Here is a 16,035-nt window from a genome sequence, read left to right as displayed (position 1 = left end):
GTTTCCAGAAGCATGCTGCCTCTGACTAGGGTGGCAGAGCACAGCCATCACAGCTAGTAGCCATTGATAGCCCTGTCCTCCATGAATTTGTCTAATCTTCTTTTAAAGCCACCCAAGCTGGTGGCCATTACTGCATCTTGTGGGAGCAAATTCCATACTTTAACTATGTGCTGAGTAAAGAAGTACTTCCTTTTGTCTGTCCTGAATCTTCCAACATTCAGCTTCTTTGAATGTCCACGAGTTCTAGTATTATGAGAGAGGGAGAAGAACTTTTCTCTATCCACTTCCTCAATGCCATGCATAATTTTATACACTTCTATCATGTCTCCTCTGACCCGCCTTTTCTCTAAACTAAAAAGCCCCAAATGCTGCAACCTTTCCTCGTAAGGGAGTCGCTCCATCCCCTTGATCATTCTGGTTGCCCTCTTCTGAACCTTTTCCAACTCTATAATATCTTTTTTGAGATGAGGCGACCAGAACTGTACACAGTATTCCAAATGCGGCCGCACCATAGATTTATACAACGGCATTATGATATCGGCTGTTTTATTTTAGACCATTAGCCCATCTAGCTCAGTGTTGCCTACACGGGCTGGCAGCGGCTTTAAGAACATAAGAACATAAGAAGAGCCTGCTGGATCAGGCCAGTGGCCCATCTCGTCCAGCATCCTGTTCTCACAGTGGCCAACCAGGTGCCTGGGGGAAGCCCGCAAGCAGGACCCGAGTGCAAGGACACTCTCCCCTCCTGAGGCTTCCGGCAACTGGTTTACAGAAGCATGCTGCCTCTGACTAGGGTGGCAGAGCACAGCCATCACGGCTAGTAGCCATTGATAGCCCTGTAAGATTGGCCAGCTCCTTGAAAGTTCAGATTAAAATCCAGAGTGGATTCCACTGCCCGACTGGCATGGAGCCAGTAGCCACCACTGTGCTTGGAATTCTATGTACAGTTCTGATTGCGGCACCTCAAAAATGCTATTATAGAGTTGGAAAAGGGTGAAGTAATTGAGGGCCCATTATGGGGTATGGAGATTACTTCTTTACTCCAAGATCTCCAGCAGATTGTCTTTCCCACTTCCTCCTACTATGGGTCATTCTAGCTGCAGATGCTGGATATTGAACTTTTTCCACACCAACTGTGTGCTCTGCCACACAATGCGTGGGGTCGGGGGGCAACAGGTATGGAAAGCACACTTGGAATGGCTGCTGCAAATGGATGAAGAAGGCAGGCCCTCTTCTCTCTCTCTCTCTCTCTCTCCCTCACACACACACACACACACACATACACACACAGAGAGAGGATGCAAAACCTCTTTTAAGATGGTGCTGATCACTGGTAGCTTTTCATAAGCATTTTTACTAACAATAAACAATAAGCCTACTGACCAGTTTAATCAAAATCTGGTATCCAACTAACCCATTCTGCCAGCACAAGGATTTACGCTTATGCAATGGAACTTCCCCCTTATCTCCCCACACGTGCCCCGTGAATCGGCTCCAGAGGTTCCCCCAACCCTCTGGAGCAGATTTGGGAAGGGTGCGGGGCATGCACAGGAGAAGGAAAGGGAGGGGGGAGTTCCATTGCAGAACCATAAATGCTTGTCCTGACAGAACAAGTTTGTTGGATACTTCCCCAAATATCTAAAGGGCTGCCATACATTAGATGGAGGGCAGATATGATCTATTTTGCTCCAGAGGACAGGACTAGAATCAGTGAGTGGAACTTGTAGGGAAGCAGATTTTAACTATTGAGGAGAAACTTCCTATTGTAACAGTTTTTCAACATTGGAATGGACTTCCTGGGAGGGGAGGGGCTGTCCTTCCCTGGAGGTATTTAGGCAGAGTCTGGGCAGTCATTTGTCAGGGATATTTATTATTTATTTATTTGATTATTTGATTTATATCCTGCCCTTCCTCCCAGTAAGAACCCAGGGATACTACAGTTGCAGTCTGCACTGCAGATTCTACAATGAGAAGGGGTTGAACTAGATGACCTTCAAAGCCCCTTCCAACTCTTATGATTCTATGAAATGTTTTTAATTGGTTAATCTAACTGATTAATTGACCAAACATTACAGTGCTTTCAAAAGTGTATGTCCTGTTGTGTTGTGCTTGGTATGTTCCCAGACAGGCTCACCTGCAGCAAACCTGTCCATTTCCACATTCTCATCTTTCCAGTCTTTGGTTCAGTTCTCCAAATTTCTGCAGCAATGCACAATTTTTTTAAAAAAAATCTCATGAAAATTTGTCAGCATTTTAGTGTGAATTTCTCCTAATACACACATTTTCGTCTGCACTTTGATTAATATACACATTTTAAAGCAGTTTTATCTTGTATAATGCATTTTATGTTATTTTCCTCATTTATGGTTTTTATGTGCACTTTTTCCTAACATGCAATTTTGTACACATTTCTTGGTTAGAGAACTGTGTATTTTGAAGGATAGGTGTGTTTCGATTTGTGTATTCGTTTAAATGCAAATTAGGCAAACAAAATCAAATTTCTCCCCCATCCCCAGCCTGCACACAAAGGTCTTTTAGGTGTCGGGTGAATACTTCTTCTCCTCTCAGTCCATCATGTACTCCAGTGTTTGCACCACATTGCCCTTTCCTGGGCTTTCTCCTGGCTTTAATTGTTTCAGCTGCTGCTTTATTGCTTCTGTGGCTTATTTTCTTTCACTTTTAGTGTTTTCATTGTGAATTGCATTTTGTACTTTGTTGTTTATGGAAAGTGCCCAGAGGTGGGTGGAATACAAATGTATTGGATGGGTGGAATACAAATGTAATAAATAAATCAAATAAATGATGGGGTACTTCCTCCTCCAACTGCCCGGACACATCAAAATTTGCTGTACTCCCCTCTTGTCAGCAGAAAAGACCGCCCACCAATGGCTGTCCCCAGCAGATCCCTAAATAGACTGACAGATTAACAGTCAGACAGGTAGACCACAAACCTGTCACCTAAACAGCCACGGAGGCGACAGAAGTGAGAGCGGAAAGGTAAGAAAGAAAGCAAACCACGGAAACACACAGGATCAGGATGGCAGGCAGATGAGTGACAGCTAAGCATGTAGAGGGAGTGAGCGGCTGTGATAGGCATTCTAGCTAAAAAGAGATGTGCGTCGGTTACATGCAGGCGATGGATAGGTGAGTGGCAGGTACATTCTGGAGGCAGGAGATTGATGTAGATGCACAGGTGGAGGCGGATTGTACAAAGGCAGGAATCTGTGTTAGCCCATAAGATCCTGGTGCAACTCTTCTCTCCTCCTAAGCTCAGAGCTTGTACACAGTGCCCCAGCCAAGGTCCTCTTTCAAAGCACATTTCCAGAACCAGCATCAGAAACATCACTGGAGGGGAAAGAGCCTTTTCTAAACTTGCCTTTCCTTCCACAGAAAAGAGTTGGAGGAGGGGAGCAATCCTTCAACAAACCAAAAGCAGTTTATCCAGGCTTCAGAACACATGGGAGGCAAGATGCCACTGGGCTAGGGGGGAAGAGAGAGAGAAAATCTATTAAACAAATAAGCAAAATTTTAGGAAAGCATTTATATATATATTTTAAAGAGAGAGAGTCCCACACTTCCAAGTCAGCTGAGGAGTGACAAAGTAATTTGCTTCTGGCAGTCTATCACGGCTGTCTAATTTCCAGTGACACTGCTCAGCTGCTGACTGTACTAACTGTCAGAGTCAATTAGCCGAAAGCTAGGAGCGCAAACTGTTTACGGGTGCTAAAATTCACTCCACACGCTGTGCGGAAGTGCAAAAAAGATGACATGGGGGGGGAAGAGGGAGGGAAATTCAGGTGCTTCTCTCATCTTCATGGCACGGATGCCTGTGCCGCCATCGCAGAGCTCAAAGAGAAGAGCCAGGCCTGGAGAAGAAAGAGAAATCTGCACCAGAGTGACGGCAATGGAAAGGGCAGTTTCTCAGAGAGCAGACAGAACTCGTGTCTGCTGCATCACTTCCTACACTGGCCCAATGAAACCAGGTCCTTATGTTCAATGGATTACCTCTCCATTATAGTCTCAGTGTCTCCTCTACAGAGGCCCCCTGCAGTGGAGTACTGGATAGGCTCCTAGTCTGCAATCTTGTGAGCAAAAAAACTAAGTGTATGTGGCGGGCGGTGGAGGAAGCAGGAAAGAAATATTTACTGAAGGGGAGGGGGAAACAACTATTCTTGAGGCCCCCAGGGATTCCTATAGCCTGGTGTCCAAATAACTCACTCATCAATCACAGTTCTGACTTCAATCATGGGCTAAAAATACTGAAAGGCGGGACCAGGCTGCCTTATCTCACAGAAATCACTTAGCAGGATGCTTCCACGTTTTGCTTCACACTTTTCCTTCTAGAAGGACCAGAGTCTTAGTTTTAGGAAAGACAGACAGACAAAAAGAAAGTTATTATTATTGTTGTTGTTGTTGTTGTTGTTGTTGTTGTTGTTATCTTTATTTATTCCCCGCCCTTTTTCCATACTGGAACTCAAGGCGGCTTCCAGATAAAAATAAGTACATATCATTAAGAACCTATAAAAATATAAAACAGATAAACATAAAATCAGCATTAAAACAGGATTAAACTATTAAGATGTTAAAACCAATTAGATATACACTTAAAATACTGCAACCCAGTTTAGGAGCATGCAAGTAAAACAATAACATACAGCATCCTCTTCAGTCACTACCCTTAAAGCCTTCAGTTCCAAAGGCCTGCCGGAAGAAAAAAGTCTTTAGCTGTCAGCGGAAGGACTGCACGGAGGAGGCCATTCTTGCCTCCCTAGGGAGGGAGTTCCAGAGCCTAGGGGCAGCCACCGAAAAGGCCCTATCTCATGTCCCCACCAGTCGCACTTGTGAAGGTGTTGGGATCGTGAGAAGGGTCTCTCCTGAAGATCTCAGGGCCCGGGCAGGTTCATATAGGGAGATACGGTCTGACAAATAGCCTGGACCTAAGCCGTATAGGGCTTTATAGGTCATAACCAGCACTTTGAACTGTGTCCGGAAACAGACTGGCAGCCAGTGGAGCTGTTGCAGCAGGGGAGTTGTATGGTCAGAGTCTGGTCAAAGTTCAGAGTCTGACACCCTTTACAAGCATGGGCCTTGGTGCAACTGCACCATTATAATCCAGCCGTACTCCTCTCAGAACACACAGCTCAGTTTTTTGAGACAGCAAAAAGTTTTGGGTCAACCTCACCGAATGCCCCCAACATTTGCTTCCCATTGCTGATGGGCCTGGCCATTTCCCATTAATGTCTGACTCACCTACGTCAACCACATGAATTGGGTTCACCCCCATGAGAAACTAGGCATGCATCTTTTTAAAAGGGTTGTGGCCAAATCAAAATTGGAGGCCAGGCTGCAGTCAGACATCAATCCAAGATTGTGATGAGTAATTAAGGTTTAGCTGGAAAGCCATCTCCTGGTTCCCCCTTCTGGTTTGTAGTAAGTACACAACACATGGGAATAAAATGATCACATACAAATGTGCTGTTCCAGCCAGCCCAGTTTAGCATTTCAGGTTGTTCTTGTCAATCTGCTGTTTCCCCTCATTAAAGGGTATCCTGTAAAGATGGGCGTTAGCATTTAGTTGGCATGGCCAATTAGCCACTCACAACGGTAGCCTGCAAAAAATTGCCCAGACCACTTATAAAGCTGTCTAAGCCAGTGATCCCCATCGCCACAACTTCTGGCAGCAAATTCCAAATAAATAAATCATTGTGCAGTGTGTCAAGACATACTTCTTTTTCTCTGTCCTGAGTTAGTTTCAATGGGTGACCCTGAGTTCAGTGGTTTTTATTATATATTATATTATATTATCAAAGTAGCATGCATAGTTTTATTATTATTACTATTAATTAATTAATTGATTGATTGATTAATTAAATGTATATCCTGCGTTCCTTCCAGTAGGAGCCCAGGCTAGCAAACAAAAGCACTAAAAACACTTTAAACCATCATAAAAAATACTTTAAAATATATTAAGACCAAAAAATCCTTAAAAATGTTAAAATAAAATATCTTTAAAACATTTTTTAAAAGCTTTAAAAACATATTTTAAAAAGGTTTTAAAACATCTTAAAAAGCAATTCCAACACAGACGCAGACTGGGTTCTCCCCTTGTGTCCAGCAACAACCCTGTGAGGTAGGTTAGGCAGAGAGAGAGAGAGAGAGAGAGAGAGAGAGAGACTGGCCAAAGGTCACCCAGAAAGCTTCATGGATTTGAACCCTGGTCTCCCAGATCTTAGTCCAACACTCTAACCACTACACCACACTAGATCTGAGAGAGCGACAGAGAGAGAGAAATTTATCTCCGTCCACTGTCTTCACGCTCTGCATAATTTTATATACTCTATTGTTTCCCTTCAGTCATCCTTTTTTCCTAAACTATAAAGCTAAACTATAAAGCCCAAACACTTTCTGCTTTCCTCATGAGTAAGAACCTCCAATTTCCTAACCGCTCCCAAGGGTTTCATATAGCATAGGAGAAAAGATGGTACCCTGCCGCACCCCACAGCACAACTGCCAAGGTGCCGAAAGACAATCAACCAATGCCATTCTCTGAAAACAACCTTGGAGATAGGACCGGAACCACTCTAAAACAGTGCCTCCAATACCCATCTCACCAAGTCGGCCCAGAAGGATACTACGGTCAATGGTATCAAAAGCCGCTGAGAGATCAAGTAATAGTAACAGGGCCGCACTCCCCCGTCCTCCCGATAAAGGTCATCCATCCAGGTGACCAAGGCCGATTCAGTCCCATAACCAGGCTTGAACCCAGACTGGGATGGGTCAAGAGAATCTGTTTCATCCAAGAGTACTGGCAATTGTTGTGCCACAACCCTCTCAATCACCTTCCCTAAGAAGGGGTTATTTGTAAATGTTGCAAACCAGTGGGTTCAGGGTGGGCTTTTTCAGGAGCAGTCAGATCACCTCCTCTTTCAGGGTGGCTGTACCTTTGACAATTCTGCCTACAAAAATGTGTTTATTTGGGGAAATTTACACTAAAATGGTGAAGAATTTTCAGGGGGATTTTTTTTTTAAAAAAATTGCAGATCGCTGCAGAAATGTGGAGAACTGAATTTAACACTGGAAAAATGAGAAACTGAGAAAACCGAAACTGACAGATCTTTCCATCCCTACTAGATGTACACCACTAAAGTATATCTAAACACATATATACTTAAAGGTGTAAAATGTACACTAAACATGCAAAGCACAGCTGGGCCAAACACGTTTGAAAACAAGTGCACTCTCCATCGAGAAGCAGTTAACTGCAGCTACTTTTTTATCACACTTTCAGGTTGCCTCCGCATATCAGCTCTCAAGCACATCAAAGCACACATTGACAGCTAGAGTTCCTGGGCTCCTGCTGGGAGGAAGGGCGGGATATAAATTAAATAATAATAAATAAATAAATAAAGTTAACCACCCTTTTCAAACTATTTGCCATGATCTGTCCCAGGAACGCCTCCTGTGCTAGGCTCAATGAAATAAGAGAAGGTTGCCGCCAGGGTTAATTTCAACAGGCATATAATGCCCACAAAATCCACAGTGCAGAACTTTTTTCAGGTTGGGCAGCAGCCATTCATTGGAAGGGGGTTTGTAAAAGACAGGCGGTGCTCAAAGTCCTGGGCCAGCCTTCCCTAATCTGGTGCCCTCCAGATGCGTTAAGCTGCACTACTCCTGGCCTCGGCTGCAGGCCGTCACCGTTTCGGACTGGTGTACCGCCCTTTGAAATAGTTGTAAGTTCAGGTGAGATGGAATGCCTTTCCTGGATATTTTTTCTTAATTAATGTTATTTGCTATTTAATTTTATTTTTTGTACAATGTATTGCTTTATTGATGTATTTTTATATTTGTGTTTACTTTTTCTGTAAGCCGCCTTGAGGGCCGTTTGGCTGAAAGGCAGGGTATAAATAAACATTAACATAACATAGCATAACATGATTTGGACCACACTCTCCCCTCAGCACAGATAGCACCTGGAGGGCACCATGTTGGCAAAGGCTGTCCGGGTGAAATCACATTCTACGGTTCCTCAAAAATACATACCTGGACCAATGGATTTGGACAGACCCTTTCCTTCTTCGCTGAGGTTTGTGCTGTTATTTTCAGCCAGCCCATTTTCTCATTGACTGCTTCTTTCCCTTCCTCTCATTCTCTCCTTCCCAGGTGATGGCTTTAGCAGAGACCTCCTGCGCTGCGCTTGCAAAATTTGTGATTACTGTGGGCGCAGGTAGCAATCTCCCTACCTTCTGTATTCATCTTTCAAAATATCTTGCAGGCTTCTTTATTTCTTACAAAGGATCCATCTGTGTACTTATCCTGTCATGATAGCAAAAGGAGCTGATGGTGGCATTTCTTAATTTAAAGAGCGTGATACGATCTTCTTAAAGTTAGAGGGACACAAACATTCTAAGACGCTTACAGTGATGCAGCTGAGACTGAGCCTGCTTTAGAGGGCAAAGAAGCATCTTTGTGAAATTTAGCCACCCTGTGGAAGGGTATGAATTTTTTTTGTTTTTAAAAAATCCCAGTCGTCCTTAGCTGTTTGTTGTATAGTCTAAAATAAGCTTTGGATCAGCTTGATGAGAGGGCAAACCAGAGCCAACTTTGTGCCATGAATATTTAGGCACACTTCAAGATACGTAGGTAATGAGGTTGCCACTATGTGGTGGGAGGTCCTGCCCTCTTGTGGCAGGAGGGATGGAGGGTAGAATTTGCTTTGGTTCACATCTTGGTGCCAAACTCTGTAAACAATATGTGAACTGAAACACAGCTATCCTTTAGAATTCTCCCTTTCCCAAATTTTGCAGTGCAGTTCCTCGATCAAATCATGTGTATAAAAATATGCATATCAGGAGAAAATGTGTGTAAAAATGAAAAGAACTTATAAAAATGCATTATATTAGGAAAATTTGCTTGCAAAAATGGGAAAAATATATGGAGAAATTCACACTAAAATGCTGATGAATTTTCATAAGAACTTTTTTTTCAAAAAAATACAAATTGCTGCAAAATTGTAGAGAGCTGAATTTAAAACTGGAGGGGGGGAATGGAAACTGACAGATCTGTCCATCCCTTTTGGCCAGTGGAGGAGAGGAGCCATCACTCAGTAGCAGAGCGCATGCTTTGCACTAACAAGGTCCCAAGGTTCAAACCCTGGCATCTCCACAGTATCAGATAGCAGGTAGTAGAAATGACTCTGCTAGACAGCTATAACTTTTTCTCAGGGCAGGCGATGTTCCAATCCTCTGATTGCAGGTAAGAGGGAAATAATGTAGAGGAGAGGAGGGCCAGGATCTCTTCTCAATCGTCCCAGAGTGCAGGAAACAGAATAATGGGCTCAAGTTGCAGGAAGCCAGATTTCGACTGGACATCAGGAAAAACTTCCTAACTTTTAGAGCCATACAACAATGGAACCAATTACCTAGAGAGGTAGTGGGCTCTCCGACACTGGAGGCCTTCAAAAGGCAGCTGGACAGCCATCTGTCGGGAATGCTTTGATTTGGATTCCTGCATTGAGCAGGGGGTTGGACTTGATGGCCTTGTAGGCCCCTTCCAACTCTACTATTCTATGATTCTATGATTCTATGATTCTATGTACCAAAGAAGAAAGCTGAGAAAGATGGAAGGTCACACTGGAGCCAGCCACCAGTTATTGAATGAATAAGCAGACAGTCGAAGACCGCTTAGACATTCTAGAGAAACAGGACCCTCTCCAATTGCTTCCAGTGTGGATCTGCCTTTGAAGACTGCCTAGACCTTTCCACTCAGGCAACTGAAGCAGGATCTTGAATGGTGCAAACATACAAGATCTCTTCCACAACAGCTGCACTGGCTACACTTTAACTCCATAGCACAATACAAGATGCTGTTGCGGATCCAGAAAGTACCAACAAACTCTAGGTGCAAAGAGGGTTGGGTGCAATCTGACAAGGGAAACTCCAGGAAAGAAAGGGCTGATAACATGGAACAACAGGTTGTGATGGTGGTGGTGGTGGTGGTTGCGGAAGGACAATGGAAGCCATGGGCATGACAGGTCCCACATTCAGGGGGAGTTAGGCAAAGTGGGGGGGAAGCCTTTTCAGGAACTGGAAGAGAGGCAGAGAATAAGACAGGCTTCTTACAATATTGGCACAGCCAGGGAATGGTGCCTGTCAAAAGGAGGGGCCGTCATTTAGGCAGTAGACTTGATCCCTGCTCTTCTGCCCTGGGAGGGGGGCAGGATGTGCTCATGGGCTACAGGTGAATAGTTGTCCTGAATGGAGAGTTCTGAAGATAGGTGGCAGTAACTGCTGCTTGCCTCCAGTACTTCTGTGGTAACTGTTTCCAACAAGGAACGAATCATCTGTCCAAGAGTCTAGTTCATGCGTTCCACGCCCCCATTTTGTTCTGGAGTATAAACAACAGTAGTTTGGTGCTTTATGCCTTCCTCATGTAGATAGTCTTGCAGAGCCCTGGACACAAATTCTCCTGCTTTGCTGGATCTTATAATTTGAGGCTTTCTGCCAAATTTGTTGGATACAATTCTGTACAAATTACAGGTGAATAGTTGCCCGGAATGGAGAGTGTGGGCCTCACACAGAGGTCTCCTCCTTCTGAGGTATCTTCAGGTTCCACCTATACAACTTAACAACATCATCTAGGTTCCAAAGCTTGACTGTTTTGGTGGTGATGATACTGTATGTGAAATTTTGCCCCCGAGCAGTTCTGCTGGAATCCAGCACTGGAGATGTCTCCAGGAAACCTTCCATTATAGATCAGCTTTTAATTGCTTCATGTAGCTTTATTTCAATGATTTTATTATTTTTCATTAATTGACCTTTACTTTTTTCCCCTGGTTCTTACATCACTTTTATATTTTAAGATTTGTTGTTAGGTATGTTGTTTGGGGATCCAGTCCTGATTCAGCTGTTCCTCTCTCTCTCTCTCTCTCTCTCTCTCTCTTTCTGGCACAGCTAGAGTGAATCCTGTCTCCCATGTCTCCGATCAAAGAACAAAGGAAGACTCATCAGGATTATGTAGTCAATCTGTTATGAATTGATCCATAAGGGGTATTTCTGTCTGTGATTGTTTGATGCATGGGAAATAGTATTTATTTGCAGTTTACAATTCTTATTTTACTAAATTTGTATTGTTTCAGTATTTCAGCAAGCAGTATTTCAGCCATAGATTACACAACAGAGAATCCACCAAATTTGAATGGTTTCAGGCATTCATCACTGTAGTATACCTCAGAAAACCCACTGGATCAAACTACACAGCCCCTTGCAGATCACTGGAATTGTGTGCTTTTCCGAGGAACCCAAAGCTGTATAATACAACTCAATGAAAGTCCCAGTGGGCTTTGTGAAGTATATCTGCTATCAAGCTAAAACTCAAAGACCCTCCCACATCAATAAGAGTTTAGCTTTGCCTTCATTTAATTTTCTTCATTCACATTTTAATCAGAGACAAACTCTGACTCTCATTAGCTTGATTTGAAATGGACAAGTCAAATTAATTGAGCTAATTGAAACTGGCATTTGCATTCAACAAAGTTATCAGTGGGGGGGATAAGGGGTTACTTGTAGGAAATAACTGGATGACCAAGTGAGGGGGGAGAAAATCAAAACCTCTGTTCATTCTTGTTCTGGTATTTTATTTATTTATAAGAGTATTTCTAAACTGCCAACTCATTCCAGAAAATATCACGGCTGTGTGCGATAAATCATTAAAACATAAAATTATAAAATCACAAAATACAGAACAAATGACCAATATTGAACCATAGAATCACAGAATAGTAGAGTTGGAAGGGGCCTATAAGGCCATCAAGTCCACCCCCTGCTCAATGCAGGAATCCAAATTAAAGCATTCCCGACAGATGGCTGTCCAGCTGCCTCTTGAAGGCCTCCAGTGTCGGAGAGCCCATTACCTCTCTAGGTAATTGGTTCCATTGTCGTATGGCTCTAACAGTTAGGAAGTTTTTCCTGATGTCCAGTCGAAATCTGGCTTCCTGCAATCAAATTAATTCTCTAAAAACACTTGGCAAAACAGAAACGTTTCCAGCCGGCAGTGGAACACCAGAATTGTGGGTGCTTGTCTGGTTTTGGTGGGATGTAATCAGTGGGCGGTGATGTGTCCCATCAGCACAAGGATTTCCACTTGTACAACAGGACTTTGCCCCCCTCTCCCGCATGTGCAGCGCACTCTCCCCAAATCTGTTCTGGAGGGTTGGGGGGACCCCTAGAACCGATATACAGGGCACGTAGGGGGGAGAGGGGGAGAACATTCCACTGCACACTTAGAAACCCTTGTGCTGATGGAATGTTCATGTAGTGCTATGCTGGATACAACTCAGTGTGCCAAAGTACTGCTGCTACTATGCTATTGTTGCGCTGTGTGTAGTTGTGTTGCTTAATTTCATTTAAAAGCAGCACCACAGCAGCAGAGAGTAACAGCAGATGTTGAAATACGAGTGTGCCAGCGTGTGCGTGTGTTTGCCTAAGAAAGCAGGCTTTTACCCTGCATCAGCATCACGGAGACTGGAGACTTAGTAAAATAAGAAAAGCTAGTTTATAGAAATACATAGTAGATAGAAAAGCAAACCTAGTTCTAACTAACTACGTTGGAGGTGTAACGCCCAGGTGTGGGAGTCAGCCCCATGCTCGGAGAGAGCAGAGACAAAAGGGATGTCTCCTGTCTCTCGGACAGTCAGAGGACAAAGGAGTGGAAAGGGCGGAAGGAGAGGGGCAGGTAAGCTTCCCTAAAGGCGTCACAGTCGAGCAACAGAAGGAAGTCAGTCAGAGCATCACAGGTAAAGGTAAACAAGCCTGTCCATCTGGAGGACCCTAGCTCTATCTTCCCTCTGGAGCTTAAACAAAAGAACAAAACAGGAGTTGCTCTTGCCCCACTTCCAACAGCTATGCTAACCCAACCAGCCTTGTGGGCCAGAAATATTTTCACAGGAAGCAATGAAGCCCTCTATGAGGGAAGGTTACAACAGTCAGGGCTTTTCAGTTTAAAGAAAATGCAAGTAAGAGGAGACATGACAGAGGTTTATAAAAGTATTCGTGGCATGGAGAAAGTAGACAGAGAAAAGTTTTCCTTCCTGTCTCATTACACTAGAACTCGTGGACATCCAGTGAAACTAAACGTTGGAAGATTCACAACAGACAAACGGAAGTCCTTCACACAGTCCATAATTAAATGGGATTTGCTCCCACAGGAGGCAGTGATGGCCACCAACTTGGATGGCTTTAAAAGAGCATTAGACAAGTCACTGAAAAGGCTATCAGGGACTATTAACCCTGACGGATATGTTCTACATCCACTGTTGGAGCCAGTATGCCTCTGAATTCCAGTTGCTGGAAACTGCAAGAGTAGAGAGCGCTGTTGAGTTCAGATCCTGCTTGCAGGCTTCCCCAGAGGCATCTGGTTGGCCACTGTGAGAACAAGATGCTGGACTAGATGGGCCCCCTTTGGCCTGATCCAGCAGACAGGCACTTGTTGTGTTCTTAAACTGCCCACCAACCAATAGTTACACCTGAGCAGTGGATCCTAGATACAGGTCTCAGATGGCCAGAACCTGCTGCAACCTCACCATGTAGAGGAGCCCCTGGAGACCAGAGACCTGATGGCTTACCCCCAGAACACCACTGTGCTGCCAGACGGCCTCTTTCTCAAGGAGGTGGAGTACTGCGAAGCCGACTTGGAGACTGAAACAACAGAAGCGGAAGGGTTGCCTCTCTGAATGCACCATGGCTTACGACAGGGCTCTCTTCCAAGTTGCTGGAACAGAGCGGGGCAGGGGATAAGTGCGGAAGTGTGATGGAATTTGCTGTGTTGGTATATTTACTTGTTAATAATTTGTATTAAGTATGAGCTATTTGTATTATGGCTTTACTGTGCACTTTTTATAATACTTCTTGTGGTTTTTTTGTACACCTCTTAGAGATATTTTTATATATTTTATATATTAAGTGGTATAGAAATAGTCTAAATAAATAAATAAAATTTAAAATTACGTGACATATTCAGCCAGCCTGACACTCAAGAGTGACCCTGTCCCACCTTAAGGAAGCCGAGCTGGGATTCAGACTTTGCCCTGCCACCCTGCTCTGCCCAAAGGGTGGGACAGCAGAGAGAGCAACACGCCAGCCAAGGAAGCCCGTCTTGCTCCAAAAGGCCAAAGTGAGTCAAGTGATATTTCCCAACACCTATAAAGGCTTCCAGGTCAGGCTTGCTCATTGGTCTGACTTGTCACCGACGCGAATGTTTTCCAGTTTAGAAATACAAATCTCAATGCTCACAATATGCTCACTTCAAACAAGAGATGAGCATTAGGATCCTCAAGTGCTTTTCCAGCTTGAAGTTTAAGCGTTTAAAAGAATTCATCTCGTACTCTCCCAAGCAACATGACCCCCGGCCCCCTCCCATCGAGCTGAGATAATGATGATGCCACTGAGACTCACACTCCCAAACTGGGGGGTCATGAGTCTCAGGGCTTGTAATGCCTGCCTCAAATACAAGATGAGCCCCCCAATTATTTTCTCTGGTTTGAACTTGAATCCAAGCCAGACAAGAAACCCCCTCTTGCCATATCACTCCCAGCTTGACCCCAGATCTGCTTCTACATCCTCACTCCCCCACCAGCCCCTTTGCGCCTCTCCCAACATACTGTGCTTGATGCTTCAGCAGCAGTCGTGGTGAGCAGGAGGAAGGAACAGGAGAACACCTCTCCCCTCTCTGCTGCCTGGCTAACTGCAGAGCAGCACATCAGGGGGACGGGCCATAGCTCAGGGGCAGAGCACCTGCTTTGCACACAGAAGGTCCCGGGTTCAGTGCCCAGGAGCATCTCCCAACAGGGCTGAATATGTCCCCTGTATGAAACCCTGGAGAGCCACTGCTACCGTCAGTGTAGACAAGGTCACATGTAGCTACGGTAGGAGAGCAATTTGATTCACTTCACATTTAAACGTTATCAGTTTTGCAGTTTCTGAACCAATATGAGAACTGAAACATAGCCATCCTTCAAAATCCGGGCTTAACCAAATCTTCTTATGCAGTTCCCCAACCAAAGAATATGTGCAAAAATGCATATTTTAGGAGAAGGTGTGCATGAAAAGGCATATATCATTGAAACTAACGTACCAAAAATGTATTACATTAGGAGAGATTGCTTGCAAAAATGCGTACATTAGTCAAAAATGTGCTTGTTAGGAGAAATTTGCACTAAAATGCTGGACGATTTTCATGAGGATTTTTTTTAAAAAAAATGCAAATTGCTGCAGAAATGTGGAGAACTGAATTTAACAATGAAAAAATGAGAAACGGAGGGACCCAATCCTTGCACCCCTACATGTCACCTCTGGGAAATGCTGCTTTATGTTATTGACATCACAGTAACCCTTGGGAAAACTGCATTTCCCAGGGGCTACAGCATGCCAAGTGCCAGAGAGGGCAAGGGGAGAAACTTCCCTCCCTCCCTCCCTCCCTCCCTCCTTTCCTCCTGCTTGCTACAGCCTGCAGCCACCCCTGTCAGAGCGCCAGCACAGTGAGCCAGGTGGAGGGAGCAGGAGTATCTCTCTCTACTATGGCATCTTCCCCCCAGTAATGTTCTTTCTTCTAACACTCTGGGATTGGTGCACAGCACAATTGTGCAAACTCAGCATGCGCTCCTGGGTGGGGCAAATGTGTGTGCATCCAGGAAACACACAAAGAGATTGTTTGGGGGGCAGGGAGGCACTTGCTAGTGAATGTTGATAAGCGCAACAGTTGCAGACATAGCCTGAGATTTAGTTGGGCAACTCATTCAGAATTGCTGCACAGTTTCCATTCATTTCAGCGGGATATTCTTGGCACTCCTGTACAGATCCCAAAGGCAGCCTGCCCTGCTGTTGCACCCTGTCCTGCGTTCTAAATCAGGGAACGGCAGGTGGTGAAGGATCAAGTTTGCAGCTTGGGGATGCTCCTGGATCTAGCTTTGTCACCAAGCAATCCCAGTGGCACAGAATTCCTTTTACCAGCTTCGTCTGACTCACCAACACAGGGATAGTCTGG

At 44.4% G+C, this 16,035-nt stretch overlaps 1 protein-coding gene across 2 annotated transcripts in view; it reads right to left on the bottom strand.

Annotated features, from left to right (window-relative positions):
• Positions 1-409: 409 nt before the first annotated feature.
• MAFA (MAF bZIP transcription factor A) overlaps positions 410-16,035 on the bottom strand; it is a 72,860-nt gene continuing 57,234 nt past the window's right edge. For both annotated transcript variants that reach the window (XM_061607109.1, XM_061607110.1), the window contains one exon: positions 410-3,480. The gene's annotated coding sequence lies outside the window, so the exon portion shown is untranslated. The remainder of the gene's footprint in view (positions 3,481-16,035) is intronic.

This window comes from Rhineura floridana, chromosome 1 (assembly GCF_030035675.1).
Source record: "Rhineura floridana isolate rRhiFlo1 chromosome 1, rRhiFlo1.hap2, whole genome shotgun sequence".
Lineage (NCBI taxonomy): Eukaryota > Metazoa > Chordata > Lepidosauria > Squamata > Rhineuridae > Rhineura > Rhineura floridana.
The sequence above is the reverse complement of the archived record's forward strand: the minus strand, read 5'-3'. Positions and strand labels throughout refer to the sequence as shown.